General features: G+C 35.4%; 1 protein-coding gene across 1 annotated transcript in view; it reads right to left on the bottom strand.

Moving 5' to 3' along the window:
- LOC129247321 (serine-rich adhesin for platelets-like) overlaps nt 1-8574 on the bottom strand; it is a 67695-nt gene extending 59121 nt beyond the window's left edge. Inside the window, exon 1 of the mRNA XM_054886405.1 lies at nt 8308-8574. The gene's annotated coding sequence lies outside the window, so the exon portion shown is untranslated. The remainder of the gene's footprint in view (nt 1-8307) is intronic.
- Between the last annotated feature and the right edge of the window lie 9368 nt (nt 8575-17942).

The following is a 17942-nucleotide window of genomic DNA, read 5'->3' as shown; positions in this document are numbered from 1 at the left end:
GTGTATCTTTCACATCGAAATTTCCAGAATGGAAGCGAGCGAACCAATGTTGTGCTGCACGAACTGATACAGCATCGTCTCCGTAAACTTCACAAATTTCATTGGTGGCTTGCGTGGCATTTTTTCCCTTTTTTATACAACACCATATGATATGACACAATGTGATTGGTAGCACTGGAGATAGATGACTCCAACGACATCTATTGACAAAATACGAAAATACATTTTCGACTACCCAATATATATATATAATTGGTGCGTACACTCTTTTTGGATGTTTGGCCGAGCTCCTCCTCCTATTTGTTGCGTACGTCTTGATGTTGTTCCACAAATGAAGGGACCTACAGTTTCAAGTCTACTCCGAACGGCAAATGGTTTTTATGAGAAACTTTTCCATGGCAGAAATACACTCAGAGGTTTGCCATTGACTGCCGAGGGGCGACCGCTATTAGAAAAAACTTGTTCGTCATTTTGGTGTTTCATCGAGATTCGAACCTACGTTCTCTCTGAATTCCGAATGGTAGTCACGCACCAATCCATTTGGCTACGGCGGTCGCCATAATAACAGTGTAATTCAGTAATTTAAAGAACTGTGCGGAACTTAATGATGATAATCTTAATGTGATAGATTAGTATCAATCTTAGGATGGCTTTTGAATAAGAGAGACCCTGCAAAATTTAGAAAAAGTAGATTTCTCTACTACACAGAGTTTTCTTCAAAAGTCAATGACTTTGCTCTTCTAGCAGAATTGAGTTTTTAACGACTGATCTATACTGTTTTACCTATTTTAGAAGACGACTAAACTCAACGAAGAACTTCAGCAGGTCAAAATATCTTATCTAAATACTTATTAGGGACTATAGAGGAGTTTCATAGCTTAAAACGCTATTTTGCCTCACATACTCTTAAACCTCTCAGCCTACAAATTGGGTATTAGCATTGCCATTTCAGCCTATGCGAGATGGGTTGATAGTCTGACATGTAACGCTCCAAAAAGAATTTGGACATGAGGCGCTAAAGACGCACTTATATTAGTTGCTTTGACACAGGCCACTGTATCAGGGACAACTCCTTTATCTACATACCTGCAGCTAAATTTTGTCTCCTATACTCGTATGTGCCTTCTGTGTGCATCTCATGCAAAAGCATGCATATATTCGTAACCGAATGCCACACATTTTTGTAATATCTCTTTGCGTATGTATGAGTTTTTATTTTAGGCAAACAATTTCTATCGGTCGCACATTCACCTGAATAGCCAATTTGGGCAACTTTGCTACTTGCGTGCACATTCCGTGCAACCTAGCAGTGGCAGTCAAAAATATAGGACGCAATGGTGAGTCGCAAAAACACGCCACTACCACTTGTCCATTTGTGCCAGCCGCGGTACGCTAGTGACCGGCAGTCAGCTGCCGGCAAAGTGTTCGAATGTCCAAAAGCAGAAGACAGATGCCATTAGTACTCGTAGTTCGTGGCTGTCTTTGATCGAACAGGCAATTACCTATTTATTTTTGGCGAGCAATTTTTGGCATTTTGCTTTGACGTTTGTTTGTTTGCTGCTTCCTTTCGCTAAATATTTTCTTGTAATGTGTACATTGCCATGTATTTTCGAAATGAAAAGTATGTCTGTGGTAACGAAATTAAAAGTATGATTAGTTGCATCAATTAAAGGGGCGTTCCGTCTTCCAATCGTAGTCCAATTGCTATGCCATCCGTTGGTGGCTTTTTGCGCTGCATTGCTGTGAAAATTTTTGAACGTGCGATCGACGGCCATTGAACTTTTGCACTATTTCGAAAGTCATGTGGAGTCAAGTGTGACACTTTGATGCATTCATAAGCAAATCGTTTATAAAGCAATAGAAAAGTATGTAGAGAATTTGTGATGCAATTAATTGGAAACTGCATTCATTGAATTAAATGGCAAATTCTGTTAATTTCGTCAAGCACACATAGGTATGTATATTTGATTTCTAGTCAGGAGAGTCAAGAGTCTGTCCGCGGGGATATATCCAGGCATCGAATACCACATCCACGCATCCTTCATGATCAATCTTTTCCCGCATGCAAGAGGAAATATCAAGGCATACAAGATGCCCTCTGGCTGTGGGACTACCCCGATTGAACTATATTATTTTATTTAACTCCCTATAAGTTGATATACTCGCATTCAGAAGTATGAGATACTTTTAGCGTTCAACTGAAATAAATGCGAATTAAAGTGATAAATTTAAAAAATTTTGGAATTTAAGGGGTTTCATACATCGCTGATATATCCATGTTACTCCAATACCACTCTCTGTTTAGCATATTTAAAGTCAATATAGAAGGGAATGAAGTAACGCCAAGTGAAGCCAACCTTCTACATCCATTCTTTCCAACGCAGTGGAGTTCTTCCTCTTCCTCTGCCATCACTAGCTGGCACCGCATCGAATACTTTCAGAGGTGGAGTATTTGTATCCATTCGGATGGTATGACCCAGTCAACGAAGCTCTAGTGAATCTTCACTGAATCAAAATTGAAGTTAAGTACTGATTTCTACAGGTACAATTTTTACATAAGACCATAAAAATCACTCAATGACTCAACTCCTGGAGGCTACAACAAAGAGCTTAGCCAGAAAGTATCCTATGCAGCAACGTATCTGTTCTCTTGTGTCTACAAGCACGACATGAAAGACACAAGAAACCAATAATCCCAAATATTAGAAAAGTAGCGTGAAATAAAATTGTCTAATACTAGTGAATCAAAACAAAAACACCCTAATAATTATGAAAGACTATATCTCCAGGATCAAATTTGCCGAAGACAATACTAATTCAGAGGGTTTGAATTTTTTTGTCAAGCCCCCAATGCTCATAGTTGTAGGTGTTTACTCTCTATCTATACTAAATTGTAATCATTTTGTTGGACAAAGCTTACTGTGCGAGTTTTCCGTTTTCGGTGATCCCTAGTAAAATTGAACAATTTAACCCTCTAACAGTCTGTGTTGATAAACTTTCATTACACCTGTTTCGAGAAAAGATGAAAAATGCTCATTTAGGTAGGAGATGAGGGGTTCCAGTGCATATGGCTTGAGGACCACGGCCTGGAACTCGCCAAACATAAAACCGAAGTCATCCGCATGACACCGAAGTCATCCTCATGACACATGGCATGTGACCACTTGAGGTAAGGGGACACGTCCTTAAGGAACCAAAAAGTAGCGAAATACTTAGGTATTCAACTTGACTGCAGGCTTACTTTCTGGACCCAGATACGGCTTGTGGCTACCAAAGCAGCAAAGGTCACGCGTATGCTAAGCCGATTAACGGCAAACATCGGTGGGCCAACACAGAGCAAAGGAAAGCTAATTATGACGGCCACAAACTCAATTCTCCTGTACGGCAACGAAGTATGGAGAATTGTGCTAAGCTGCAAAAACAAGCGCAAAGCACTGGAGGCTGTGCAACGAACAGCGGCTCTCAGAATTGCCTCAGCCTACCGCACTGTCTCAGGTGCAGCAATTTTCAATTTTCGTGATCAGCGTGCAGATACCCGTCGACCTCGTGGTCCGGGAACAAATGGATGCGTGGGACTCCATGAAGAAACACGTCATCCCTAGCTTCTCAGAACGGAGATGCGAAACCCTGCTGCGGTGGCAAAGCCGATGGGACACTGAACCAAGTGGCAGATGGACAGCAATACTTATTCCATCAATTGACAAATGGGTCCAAAAGAACTTCGGGGAAGTGAACTACTTCTTAACTCAGTTCCTCTCGGGACACGGATACTTCCGGAGTTACCTATACCGCATGGGCAAGGTGACCGATTCCAAGTGCATATACTGCGAAGCGCTGAGCGATGACGCTGAACACACATTTTTTAGTTGTAACAGATGTCTCGCGGAAAGAAATGCTCTGAGGGAGCAGTTTGGCGACATCGCACCGAGCAACGTAATAAGAAAAATGCTCGAACACGAGGACAGCTAGAACGCGATAAAGAAATACATCGAGAAAGTACTACGGGACAAAAAGATTGACCTAGACACAGTGCAGCAAAACAAAGCCGCACAGATAGGGACACAAGAAGACGAGCCTATAGCATGAAAGCTGGCTACAAATATATTTATCCAGACGTGGGTAAATATAAATGGTCCTTTATGGATGCCGTTCTGAGCCCTCCCGAAGTAATATGGAAAGCAGTTCCGGGAAGGGTGTCCTCCCAGAAGGAGAGGAGGGATCGTTTTAGTGGCCACACCACACGACGCAGTAGACGACGGTCGTTATAAGTGCGAAGACATTTTGAACTCTACCTCACCCATCAAAAAAAAAAGAAAACCAAAAAATGCGTATGCCAAAAAAAAATCCTCTTTAGATTCTATGATAGAAGACTAAAGACAAAAATGATATTTGAATTTAGTTTATAGATATTTTTTTCGATAAACTAACTTCTTTCGAACTTTCGCCCAAAATTTAATAAAGCTTCAATAATAATAATACTTCGCGCTAAAACACTTTGTTAAGGGGGGACCCTCATTTATCGGGTAAAAAAAATCGATTTTTTGGAAATAATTTTAATCTATTCTACAACTATTTAAGAATATACTTTCAAAACTTCAAGTCGATATCTGTATTTTTGAAGGAGTGACAAAATTTTTAACAGGACGCGACGGGTGGCCTGATCGCCTGTATCCAAAACTTTAAACGCGTTTTTCTCGAAACATCATTTTTCGATTTTGTGTACACAATTGAGAACGCTGTATTGAACCAATCAGGTTTTACAATAGCTCATTTTAAAGATAATTAAATTGTTTTCAATGTGACATTAAGTGTTTTTTTAAAAAAAAAGATTTTCATATTTTTTTGTAATTTTAAAGTCAATTTTTATGCATGAAAAATCACTTTTAACATAAAACTGGGTAAAAAATATCAATTTCGACATTTTTTTTTTAAATCAAAATGTCACATCGAAGGTATTATCCTAAAGTTTTAAAAAAAATTTGGTTTTTTTATTTCAGAAAAAAATTCAGAGCGCTAGAATGTACACAGATAGAATGAGGTGCCATGGACGAGGTGTATATTTCCATACTTAAAATGTTTTTTTTCTTCTCCGAAAATTTTTGTAGACAGTCAAGACATTTATTAAAGTACTTTATGAATTACAAAACGTTTGAAGTTATTTTACCTGAGAAAAAAATTCCCAAAAATGATGCATTTTTCGACCGTCTAAATGAGGGTCCCCCCTTAAGCGTAAGGTGGGTCTTATATTTAAAATATTTTTTTAAGAGGAAATTTTTCATGACAGAAATACACTCGGGGTTTGGCATTGTCTGCCGAGGAGCGAACGCTATTAGAAAAATGTTTTCTATCAAATGGGGTTTCAGAACTCGCAGTTTCATGCGCGTTTCATTTTAGATTTAGGGTTAATGAAGATTTCCACTTCAACCTGATGGTGTTTTGTGCCCTCTACTTATCACAGTACTTCATCGAGACCTCATTTCCTTATTAAACTTAGGATACTTTTTTTTTACGAGATGCATGCGGTCCTCAATGCACTTGTTCTACTGACCTGCAGTAGTTCTTTAAAATGGCATTTTTTTGCTCCAGCCCACATTGGAGAGGCGTACAACATTATGGAGTCTGTCACAGTGGAAAGAATTTTTCTCCTGGCACCCTGTGGTCCTCCTAAGTTCGGTAGCATGCCCATAAGTGGGTGGTTAACCTTCGTCGCCTTCACACTAACAGCTTTAAGATGTTCCATGAATGTTAGTCTCGCATCAATGTACATGCCAAGATATTTTATAGCCTTCTGGGACTCTATATCGTATAGGTGCTGTTCTTGTGGCTGCAAATGGCCGAAATGTCTTTACCTTCTCCGCGTTATAGCGCTGCATTCAAAGAGAAGGTGCATTGGAGCATCCTGGGATTGGTCACAGAAAAGACAAGATCCAGTGGACAAGTGCACTTCCAACACAGCGATCGTAAACTTCGCGTATTTTAGCCAAAAGTTTTAAGATTTTAAGCCTGCGTAAAAAAAATTTCTGACCCTCTGAACTAGCACAATCTTCAGCTAATTTGGAATATCTTCTTTCATAATTTTTTGCATTTGTGGGCATTGAGGACAATTTTTGTAAAATTGTTGGACTATGTAACCAATATCCCAAATCGAAAGCCTGTTCACAAGGGTTCACCCCTTTCTTCACAAACCTTTTGTAATGAAACTTGGCTACTTTCTACAAAATTACTTAAGAATGAAATTTCAAGCTTCTGAAATTGCGAATATCATAAAAATATCTTGCATGCATATTTGTTTATATTTCAAAATTTTTTAATATTTTCATTACCAATTTTACTGTTCTTAACATTTAATTCATTTTTGTGTTGTTTTTGAATAGTTGTACAAGGAAGTTTATTTGACGAATTCGAGTGGAAACTTTGGCTTCCAACTGCTTTATATCTAATTTATAGATTTTTGCAATGACGGGAAGTCTCTTATGGGAGAAACGCATTCGATGGTTTCCTACTGCTAGCGGAGATTCAGTTCAAGATTTGGATTATAAATATAAAAAACTAAAATAAAATAACAAAACATACGCATACAATGCTGCATTTTGAAAATCACATAAAAATATTCATTAAAAAGGTTAAAGTTTCACTACTCCATTTAGTTTTACTAACTGAACCAAGCGAGTTTCGGAACTCTTATTTTCGTTAGTTCCCCCTCAGGCGCGATAAGTATTAAAATTTACTTTTGATTGGGTAAAAAAACAGCAAATAGTATGTGATACCTTCATTTTAACCCAAATTTAAAAAATCTCGTTTTCCGTAACACAATTTTTCTTTCCTTGGCCTGCGTGATTTTTTAAAGTTTATTATTTTTTTTAAATTTTGTTCTAAAAACCATTAACATTTTAAAAGCGTTAAAATTCACAATTTAAGAGGTGAAACACAAAGGCATCTGATCACTTTCAAAAGCGTACCGCTATACACACCTGCCACATGAGATCACCCACAAAAATAAGTAATTATACACACCTGTGGCTGGTAGACTATTTTTCGTTGCTCTATAATACTTTAGGCACTTTGGTGGCTAGTCGTTAAAGATTTACTTCTTTAGACACTTCTTTGGTACACAATTAAAGTGTTACAGAAATCGTAGTCGTTTGATTTTGTTTGTTTTAAAGCAAACACTTTTTTCGCACTAAGTCATATTCTTCGAAATGTTATAAATTATTTATTTTATTTCACTATTCCTCAAGCTGGGAATTTTCAAAACGTTACTGATAAAATTTCGTCGAAAAATAACTAAAGCTAAACCACAGATCCCGGGCACACAATGAGCTAGTAAATATGCAGATTGAGAGCGCACAAATTCTATTGCATACGCTGCAAGCACCAAACAAACAAAAAACAACAACAAATATTGATGCGCTCACGCTTCGCTTTGCTCTTGAGAGAATTTGCACAAATAAAAATGTGTAGCTATTTTTCGAAATTCAATTGTCAAAATAATTACACGCTTCTTTTTGAAAACACACTACAAACAGGCGCCGGTCTTGCTACAAGTTCGTTTGTTTATTTTTTTCGTTGTAGGAAAAATTTCCTACTTTTGAGTTTTGGTCGTAAATTTCTACAGCAAAATCACCTACTCGCCACGTTGAGGTGAATTTGTGCACTGAATTTGTTGATGCATGAGAGGTAAGGAATACTCGTACGTTCATTTGAAGCCACTACAAAAACACCCAAAAATATATAACTATGCATAAATAAATATGTCATTGTGTGGTTGCAGATAAAAGCGACTCATAAAGTAAAATAAGCGGAGCACAACACTGCGGAGCGAGTACAATAATGTAAGCGGAGGCAACAGGAAATACACAAGTGAGATTCATTGGCAAAGCACAATTCGCCACAAAACCAAAACAACCAAAAAAACACCAAAAACAACAACAAGCTCAATATAAGCACAATCAAAGAAACTACAATAATATTAAGAGCACTTTTCGTTAAGCGAAAAGAAAACATATCAGAAACCTTAAGTGCGTGGCGCGCTATGGCGTCCGCCGAAAAACAATCTTTGCGACACTTAAAAGCACATTAAAATATTTACAACGCACATATCCACATGCACCGGCATATATGTGTATGTAGTAGCTTGTAAGGTGGTGCCATGGAATATTTTTAAGAGAAAAAAAATATGTATGTACAAAAATTTTGCTCACGAGTAGGCGCATATGATCACTCGATTCACATACATATGTGCACATAAATATTAGTTTGCACGTCACCGGGTCGTATGAGTAATATTTATTTCATCTAACAACTCACCAAGCAAAATTAATTTCTTCTCATACACTCAATCGCACAAGTCTTTGCACTCTGTGAAATCATTCACTTATGACCGTTTGGCACATGCTAAGGTGTTAATTTGATGGAAATGCACCTGATCAGTCGCGAAATAATAAAAACAAAAGTTATTTTATCAAAGCGCCGATAGCGCGTAGTATTTACGCAGTTTAACCGTATAATACCCGTAGCATTTGTGTATGTGCGTATGCATACAGAGTATAGTTTATGTCATCACTCTGCTTAAGCCGGGGGTTATTGGTGCGCGTCCAGCGAGGCGCAAATAGCGTCTGACACAGTCACCCACTAAAAAGAGCGGAGCCACTATCGGTTGTGAGCTAATGTTCGGATGATTTGGTTTTGTTGCTCACTTATAACTGTTATTCAATTTTTTCGTTACGTTGTTTGTGTATTTTTGTTTGGCGATAGCAAAATAAGTTCTTATCAACAAACAATACTCGGTTATTTGTACAATACTTCAGTGCAATTTCAGTTACACGAACTAAGGGCAAAGAAAAATGTTAGTTGATGTGCAAATTATAAAAAAAGTTGTTAAGGTGAAATTAAATATAGTAACGTAACACAGCATAATTAACGTGGTAACTCAATACAACCGGAGTTAACATAACAGTACAGAACAAGATAACAAGATAACATAATATGCCATAGCCCAGCATAAGTTAACATAACAAAACATAGCAACAAAATGTAAAATTAAATAGTATAACAGAACTTAACATAGTATAACAAAAAAAAATGTAACATAACATAACATAACATAACATAACATAACATAACATAACATAACATAACATAACATAACATAACATAACATAACATAACATAACATAACATAACATAACATAACATAACATAACATAACATAACATAACATAACATAACATAACATAACATAACATAACATAACATAACATAACATAACATAACATAACATAACATAACATAACATAACATAACATAACATAACATAACATAACATAACATAACATAACATAACAGAATATAACATAACATAACATAACATAACGTAACATAACATAACAGCCGCTGTTTATATAATTTTTGGTCATAATGAAATAAATAATTAATTGGCGCGTACACTTCTGTTAGGTGTTTGGGAACATAGCATAAGCCGCATAGAAATCGATAAACAAATGAAACCAAAAGGTGGGCAGCCGAAAAATACAGGAACACATTTTAATTTTATTATTATTGATTGGCTATTTGTCCACTGCGACCTGAACAGATCTATTGTGCAGCCATGTACCCTACTCAAACAATTTTAGGCTGTTAATAAATCCTAAAGCTGCTGTAGGCTTAATTTCTACCAGGAGGTTTGGATCTATAGCTCCATTTCCCAAGTAATTTAGTCTGCATCGTGTCAATGATTTGCAGAGTCTACAGGAATCGTTTTCTATCACACCTATCACACCTATCTTTTTCGTGTGATAATTAAAATTACTGTGTCCTATTAGTAGTTCAGTGTAAAGTTTTATGTCCTTTCTGCTTAGGTTAAGGATTGCTTCTGTCTTTGTCCGTTCTGGATCTATGAGTCTTTTCGATTGCCGCATGCCCGATTGGGCTCTCTAGTAATCAATGAGGCCTGGTTGTTCCTGCTCACGCAGATAGGCACTTTTGAAGCTGAGAGAAACACATAAAGTATGCATTTACTGTTATCCACTGCCAAAAATCCTATTCCTACAGAATACGAGAAGCACAGACTTATGAAAAAATGGCTCACCAGCGATAGAGCCCTTCAGCATTGAGGTTTTCCTTTATTATTTACTGTGGCTGCAGGATAGATATAAGAAATGCCTCAAAAATTTGCCGCAACCCTCGAATATTGAAGCAAAAATATGGTAGAGTGCTTGCCCGAAAACTTTAAAGCTTGTGAAAGATGCGCTTCTGCCTAAATATCTTTGCGATTTTGCCTCATTCACATAGTTTTTATATTGCCTAAGAATATTTTTTATAGAGTATTTACTTTTGCTTCCATTATAATTGTTTATCTTCCGTACCTTCTCTGTGTTTAAATGAGTAAAATCGGTTGCAAACACTACTTTCAGAAATATCTCGACCTAAGTGCGACCAGCAGTTCAATTTTCTTCAAACATATTTCCTCTCATGCAACTTATATCTATTTTGAGTATGGGAAAAATTTAACATAAATACGGTTTCTGCAAACAGCTCGATTCCAACACCAACTAGGGAGTCAGTTTTAGTCAATGTTGATACCTGGCTGTAGGGAATAAATTTATTCAAAGTTATTATACTCAGTAATTTTTAATCCATTTACTTACACAGCTGCGAATAGCAAAAGCGCTTATCATTTTGTTTATATGTACATGCAGATAATTTACTAACCACTTGTTTTGTGGCTACTCTTTTATTGTGGAAACACACCGCAGAGTTGTTATCAAACGAGAACATGTAGGAAGGTCGTATGCCTGAGCAAAATGTGAGAAAGCAAATGAGTAGGTAAAACGTAGATAACTGAAAACGATCGTAAAAAGCCGATAGTAGAGGCACAGTCATGTATTGGGGAAATTTACCAGTGCTCAATTTGTAGAATTTAATTTGAGAAGCAAATAACGTGCTGAGATGGGTTTTTAAACGCTTCGGAAAATGTACAGAGGCATAGACAAATGTATGTACATAAGTATGTAGGTATGCATCTAATATGCATGTAACTTTGTGAAATCTGTGAAAAAAATTAATTGATTTTTCTCTGGGCGTAAAAGGGTAAATAGGCTCGTGTCAAGCTATTTAAAATAATATGAATGCAGTTGCATAAACATTGTTTTTTATTAATTTTTACATAACACTAGGAAAATTTTGTGAAAGTTAATTGAAAGTTCGTTTCAAATCAAATCAGCCATCAACAGAAACAACGCAATTTTCGATGCTCCAAATATTAAACGGTTTACTACACCTTTCTAGTGCAATCTCCGACCAGCAAAGCTAGAAAGTCAAAAGGAAATAATAAAACCTTGAAATTGTAAATGAGCGATCTTCACACCAAATAACAATGACAGAGCTGAGGATTGAGGATTAAGTTAAGTTAAAAGTTTAAGTGTGTTGCTTATTTCTCTAATTTTGCAAACTTATAAAGAAAAAATATAGTCAGAAAATATTGCAATGAGTGGTAAACGTGAAGGAGGAAGTCGAATAGTTGTAGGTATCCAAAAAATTGTATTCAAAAAAATACCTACCAACTGCATACTTAAGCAAAAGTAGACAGACATTCACTTTTGCATTTTTATGCAATCGAATTGAATTAAAGTTTAGAAAAAAAAATATAATAAACAATTCAGGAAGTGCGGTGTGAAATTTGCAATTATAAAATTTGCATTTAAAATGTTGCAAATGCAAAAAATCGCATTATTCCAAATTGCAAAACTAAATTGAGTAACATTTGTAAAAAGGGCAATAATGGTAAAAGATCAAGCAATAAAGAGAGGAAAAATAAAAATAAAAACTCAATTTAAATTAATTAAAATTATCTAATAAAATCATTAAAAAGGCAGTGATCATTAAAAAATTGCATTATTTTTGCAAAGTGGCTAGTGAGAGGTACTTGAAAACGTTAGAAAAAACGAAAACGCACGACTGAATTAAGTGGATTGTAGTGAAATTCTACGCCCACAACAAAACGTCAAAGCTCATAAAATACTATTATGTGCCCATATATGTATGTGTATTGCCTATAAGTACTCTATAGGTTCATATGCACGCTTGAATTTCGCTTAAGTGCAGTGGGTAGGCGCAAGAAAAGTCATATATGAACATAATCACACACATATGGGTACATGTGTATGTGTATAAGTGCATCAGAAAATATAAATCTACGTTTATACGCTTAAATGCAGTTTTAATCTTGTTGCACTGCTCTGCTTTATAGTAGTTGTTATTGTTATACCGTTGGTGGAAATGTTTATGGCTTTTGAGTGGGAGTCCCAATGCACTTTTGTATGCAATCAAGTCGACATGTGGTAGCGCAGATTGTTTGAGATTACCAAGTAAAAAATGAATGCACCGCCTTAAAAGCAAATGTTGAAAAACCAAATAGAAAAAAAATAGTAATGCAATAAAAAACGCATTCAAATATATTTAAGCAAATAGAATTTTGCAAAGCAAGCTTAGCAAATATTTACATATTTTTTGTAAAAGCTTACGTTGTTTAAAATAAAGAGTCACATATTTTTATGAATAAATTATTGCAAGGAATTTCATCCACTTCTTTGTGGTAAACTCAACAACGCCATACCTTCTTTTGAGAGAACCAGGAAGCTTATGGTATTAATTACTGAAACGAAGCGAATTTGCGCATACTGTAATTTTTTTTTTTGGCAGGAAAACCAACATTTTTCCAATTGAGTGTACGCCAGTTTTGATAATCTATCCTCGGAAAATTCAATTCTTACAGTTATTGATCTTAAATTACGCTTTGGCCAGGCAGTACTTTTATCAGAGCTTAGCCTACCACAGCAAACAGTCAGCGCACCCGACACTGAAAGCTCTAACATTGCAGACTGCCGACGACTGTGCGCCGCCTAACCCAAGCACCTCTTATCAACTACTCGTATTTGCGTTCATGTCTGTTGATCGATTATATCGTGCCATGGCGGAAGAATGGGTTCAAGATCGAAATTCATAGAGTGAAACCTCGATATAACCAACTTTAATAAAACGAAATATTCGATATAACAAAAATTTCCTGCAAAAACCATAGATATAACGAATAAACCTTCGGAATATATTGACGGTCAAAGTGCCGTTAGTAAAAGCCTCTATGCAACGAAGTAAATCGCGTTGAGCACGGATTGCCAGTATTGTTTTATTGTTGTCAAAATGAGTTATCCAGTGCCTGATTTCTTTATTTTTTGGAAAAACAAAAAGAAAAAAACGAACCTACATATAATTATTTAATTTTAAATAATTTTTTTTTTTTTTTAATTTGGCATTTTTAGTTGTATCGAGGTTTTTACAATATATTCTGTAAATATAGCTACACTACAGATATGACGAAACATTTGTTCAACCCCTTCGACTTCTTTATATCGAGGTTTCACTGTACATGAAAGCAAAAAGTTAGGTATCATTTTAAAGTAAAAATTCCAAGCTTTCATTTAAGCATTATTACGAAAAATTAAAAAGTCGAAATTTCAAAAAAAGAAATATTTTTACATAAAAAAACTCGAATATTTTTGAGTAAAAAAATTGTAAAAAAAAAATTTTCTTCTTAAAAACCACTAAAAATTAAAATATTTTTTGAGTAAAAAAACATTTCAAAAAAATTAAAAAAAAAATTTAAAAAAAAATGGTTAAAAAAATTTTTAATAAAAAATACAGAGAAAAATTTATTATTTTTTAAGTAAAAATATTTATTTTTGTAACTTTTGTTTTAGTTTTTTTATCGTTTTTTTGTAACATTTTTATTATTATTATTTTTTTTTTACTCAAACAATATTCGGATTTTTTTTTTATAATTTTTATTATAAATAGCCGTTAAAATCCTATGGAAAATATATTTCACTTAAACTTTGGAATTTTTTAATGCTTTATGGGAAGGTACGATAAAAATACCACCAAAATATGTGTTTTATATTTTCACGTCATTTATTTGACCAAAATTCAAAGCCACAAGACTTGCACAAAAAAAATTCTGAGTTTGTGACTCCTATGTACCCAATATCACGCCAGCTACTCAATATTTTCTCCTCGTCTTTGCACAAAATTTCATCAAAATCGAAGCAATAAAGTTTTAAGCGAATACACCTTTACGTGTTTATTTTTTATAATTTTATCTGTTTTTGTGGGCAAATACCCAGCTACCTTTCTAAGGATGAGGACAACATGAGTTTAGCCTACGATATACTCGTATTTCTCTTTTTCTCGAATCTCAAAATATAACGAATTTTAAAATATAACTTATCAACATATTTTTTGTTGTTTATTGTTATTACTTTTACATAGATGAGCTAAATTAATAGTATTTTCGGAGCATACAAGTAAAATGAGTGTTGAGAATGAATTTTTTTCTGGTGTCTACTTTGGTCCCAGATCTTTTCAGATTAACACTATCCAGCTCACAGAACCCGAAATCGATGTCCATCGCTATTTCATATTTGTTTGCTTTCTTAGGAACTAAAAAACTAAAACCATTTGAAATTCTATAGTAAAATGCATAGTTCAGTCGATGTAGATGGTAGTCTAAATCTTCCCAGATCACTCATGGGACGTAACTCATATCCATTTCGAACCAGTCCCACTGAAAGTAAAATCACAAATTGTGAGTATTCTTTACTACGGACGAAGCCCATTTATGAAGATCGGTTCTAAGAGGCTACAGCTAAGTGACAAAGAATTTCCAGAAAATACCGGCGTTTCATTAGTTGAAAGAACATGGAATTTAACAGGTTGCCTCTGTGGGCAAATTTTCATTTGGCGCCGCAAAATATTACGCGCAGGCAAATATTGCGATGACTTCATAATTAAAACAATGCGAAATCAAATGTTTCGCAATTCCATGATTATTACTCTACGAGTACCTATGTACCTATTATGCATAAATATGTGTGTATGTATGTGTGTGTACAGCTACTTGAAAGCACTTTAATTGTGAAATTTCAACATGGCCCGCTGCAGCAGATATTTTTATGAATAATTTTCACATTCGCATTCGAAGTCATTGCCATTGTGGATGAGACAAAATAAATGTAAAAAATATGCTATTGGAGGAGCGTGTAAAAATTTAAGACTACTTGCTACACGTCATTTGATTACCGCTGAGAAAAATGTGCTAGAAGGGAGAGACACAGCTCGCAATTCAGCCGAAGATTGACATCGCTGACTGCAGACACTTCAGCAGAAGCGGTTCAAAAAGGTGCGTTCACTCATTGATTGTCCGATAATAAAATGCTATAAATTTGTGCCGGTGTGTGTATGTATGGTATATTAAAAACCGTTACAATGCTTAATCACTTTTTATGCTGCCTACTTACAACCTCTTTACTTTTATTTGCTTATTTTGTAATTTTTTTTATTATTTTTTTTTGTATTTAAACTAAGTTTTTATGAACTATTAACGTTGCACTTGTACTTTGATGTGTTTTATTTTTTAATGTTTGGCGCATATTAAAAAGTGAAAGCAAGTTTACTCATTCCTCTGTGTATATTTGCCATCAAATATTGTAAATGCATTTCTGATTTTGCACGCGATTAACACTTTTTGCTAAATATATATTTTTTTCTTTTTTGGTTTGCGTTCAAAAAATGAATATTTGTTGTGCGGCCTTTATTTCGATATGCTACTTTTTTCTGTTTTTGGTGGGTAGTTGCGTGAAAATGAAAGGTAAAGTAATGCAATTAAAAATTATGACACCAAGTGGCGAGCAGCTGAGAAAGCAGATTAAACAATCGTAGGCGAGAGTGGTGGTTTTTCTGCAATAAATTAGAAAATGAAAAAAAAAATAATAATAAAAAAATAAAAATAATTAGTTTCCCACAGCAGCCGCATCGAAATGTGAACGCACGTAAAAGCATGCGAACGCATAACTGAGAAGTGAATTATTCCAGCGGAATAAAATTTGAAATTTAATTAAATTGCTTAACATTAGCCAAGTTTCTAATGAAATTTCACATGCGTGTTAAGTGTGCTTTAATTTGTTAACATTTTGAGCATAAATGTGGGGAAAAAGCATAAAAAATGTATGCTACACTCCGTTTCATAACGATCACGCCATCGAAATTATTCACTATTTCTAGAAGAGTAAATGTGCAAAAGCAAAAGCGGGTTGCAAATATCAGTAGATTTTTTCACTGTTAATTTTTTTGATTGCCACTAACAGCTTTTACACGAAATCATCACATTCTTGTAACTGTCAGCATCTTTGTCTTTCAGCGAATATCTTTGTGCTTGAAGAATAGGAAATGTTTCTAAGTTTAGTGCTGTATGGCACATCAGCGATTTATTGAAAACTGGTAATGGACAAAAAGGTTTAAAGGCCATAAGAGCCGAAAAATACCTTTAAAATGTCTAGAAAGCATCTACACCGTCTGTTGCGTGCAAGCTTGAGACTAGTTGGATAGTGAGCAACAGCAAAGAACATACTTTAGTCTAAAGCTAAGAAGCTTCGGTCCCGGTACATTTCTGTAATAAAATTGTGGTAGAGAGTTTCCCCTTAGAAAAAACCTCTTAATTCTAAGCTGATTCTAATTGATTTGAATCGGTTTTTTATATGGTAAAAAATTCCGAGATTTCATCAATGATTGGGCCACGACTGCAGCTTCTGATGTGGGTAAGTGTGCGCAACTGAACTGGCTAGCGATATCAATAACTCAAATTTTCATACTAGCCTAATGAGATGAGAATTTCGAAGAAATACTTTGGATTATTTGCTTACAAGATCATAATAGACTCAGCAATCGACGAAAAAAAACCTCCGTACGGTATTCCCTCGAATGTCGGATCTACGCTAACAGTTTGAGCCAGATTTATATCCGGAGAGTTATTATAAATTCAGCAACATATCTAAAAAATCTTAAGAACATCTTTAAAAAATCTATTTTACAACAACAAGCTTTTCTACTGTTTACCATACTTTACAACTAGTAAGGTATAGTAAGGTATAAGGGGTACCGTAAAAAAAATCAAAATATAAAACTTATTTATTATTTTTCTTTTAATACGTCTTACTGATAATAAATAAATCAATAAAATAAGGCTATTTCCATATGAAACAATTTTCTTCAACGCTTTATTAATTCATACAGTAGGAGTTTATACATTTTTATATTGTAATTCAGTCATTTATAGCTCAGGTTTGATTTGACCTCTTCCAAACTAGAAGTGAACCCTAGTATTGCCGAAGTATCTTATAAAGGTAGAAGATTTAGGCTCTACTGCAGTATTGGTATTAAGTAAATTACTGAGCCTCTGATCCAAGTTGTGTGCAGGAAGGACCTCTGCTGAGATTTATTTCAAGGAACAACAAAATTCCCGCAGTGGAGTTTTAGGGGTAGATGATGATACTCCATTATTATCATTCTCTTGTACTAAAATAGGCAGGAAAAAATGTATACGATTTTCGGAAAATAATGCTATATCGATTGGGGCTTGGATTTCATAAAATAAAATGCCACTCCTCGTACAACTAAGGCTAGAAGAGCGACGTCATTGGGCCAAGGGGAGTCTTATCGTCCGATAACTCTCCTTTCCCCAGCAGAGAAGACTCTTGAAGCCCTTCTACTCCCACTTTTTACGAAACGCCTGATCCCAGCCTCACACCAGCATGGTTTCCGAAGAGTGCATAGCACCACCACGGCACTCACCGTCATTCACACCCAGGTAAACCGCGGACTTAAACAAAGCCGCCCCTGCAAGAGGACTGTCCTAGTAGCGTTGTATCTAAAAAAGGCTTTCGATACAGTTAGCCACGCCACGCTACTAGATGACACTTTACATTTTACGATACTCCTGCCAGGACTGAAGAGGCGGACCGCGAACTACCTGAGTGGTCGTCATTCGTCGGTGTTATTTCGAGACCCAACATTCAAATAGAGGAAAATAAAGCAAGAAGTTCCGCAGGGTGGTG

Source organism: Anastrepha obliqua, chromosome 5, assembly GCF_027943255.1.
Source record: "Anastrepha obliqua isolate idAnaObli1 chromosome 5, idAnaObli1_1.0, whole genome shotgun sequence".
NCBI classification, from domain to species: domain Eukaryota; kingdom Metazoa; phylum Arthropoda; class Insecta; order Diptera; family Tephritidae; genus Anastrepha; species Anastrepha obliqua.
Note: the sequence above shows the minus strand (reverse complement) of the source record. Positions and strands in the feature narration are given on the sequence as shown.